Source organism: Boleophthalmus pectinirostris, unplaced genomic scaffold (assembly GCF_026225935.1).
Source record: "Boleophthalmus pectinirostris isolate CB_2022bp ecotype Guang Dong unplaced genomic scaffold, ASM2622593v1 HiC_scaffold_1, whole genome shotgun sequence".
Lineage (NCBI taxonomy): Eukaryota > Metazoa > Chordata > Actinopteri > Gobiiformes > Gobiidae > Boleophthalmus > Boleophthalmus pectinirostris.
The window spans coordinates 36003006-36004177 of NW_026570970.1; the positions used below are offsets into that span (position 1 = coordinate 36003006).

The following is a 1172-nucleotide window of genomic DNA, read 5'->3' on the forward strand; positions in this document are numbered from 1 at the left end:
TCCGGCTAAAAACAGTTGGCGCAGAAACGGACAATGCTCGAGTTTGCAGTGACCACTTTGTAACAGGAAAAGATTGTCATTGATTCATCAATATTTTCATATTTTTGGACAATTATTTAGAAAGACAAGCAGCGTAAGTGACATGTAAACTGTTGAATTATAGGTCCTAACTTGTCATGCAAAAAGCTTTATGTGGTGCTACTTTGGTGGCCATACCGGCATGTCAAAGCCTGATCCCGTCAGATCTCAGAAGCTAAGCAGGGCCGGTCCTGGTTAGTACTTGGATGGGAGACCACTGGGAAAATCAGGTGCCACAGTGGAGTGCCAGTCGTAAAAAAAAAACTGTTGTTGTGTCCTTAGGCAAGACACTTCACCCACATTGCCTAATATGAAAGTGGTGTGTGTGAGTGATGGTGGTGGTTGGAGGGACCGATGGCGCCGATTGGCAGGGCAGCTGTGGCTACAATAGTACTTTACCATCACCAAGTATAGAGTGAATGAATAATGCTGAATAATTCTCTGTAAAGTGTCTTTGTGACAAAATGTCTGTGAAAAGTTCTATATAAATAAAGACTTACTTACTTTACTTAAGCACTGCAGTCTGAACGTAGCCTAACGCTCAATTCGGATTTTTTTGTGAAATCCGATGTTTTTGCGAGGTCGTTCACATTTCCAATTAAATGCGACTTGTATGTGACTCCAGTGTGAACTTTAAATGGCCCAAAAGTGTCCCGCATGTGCACTGGAGACACGATGACGTCAACCGCAGCGAGCGTGCTCTGTGTTTACGGAAGTTGTCCAAACACGGACGTGAGCATTGAGCACCTGGAGATTTTAAAGTTCCTCTCGTACCGGAGCCAGAACATGAACAACTTACTTGTTTTAAGGAGGAGACTGAGAAGGAGAAGGACGAGGTTTTTGGTCGTGGTGTTTTGTGGGGCAGCGGCAGCGACGTCCGTTGAAAGGAACGTGTGGATGCGGAGACGGAGCCAAGAGTGGTGAGTGGTGATGTGTTTCGCTTCAGTGACATGGACTTCATTAACAATTTTCTCCTACTTCAGCGCAGAATAGTGACGTTTGTGTCTTGTTGATAACATGTAGGTGGATGAATGCACTTTGGCCATTCAGACTGAAGTCGCATGTCAAAAGATCAGATATGTATCGGTTTCAGG

The 1172-nt window shown here is 44.5% G+C and overlaps 1 pseudogene; it reads left to right on the top strand.

Moving 5' to 3' along the window:
* Positions 1–202: 202 nt before the first annotated feature.
* LOC129409029 (5S ribosomal RNA) lies at positions 203–320 on the top strand (annotated as a pseudogene).
* Positions 321–1172: the final 852 nt, after the last annotated feature.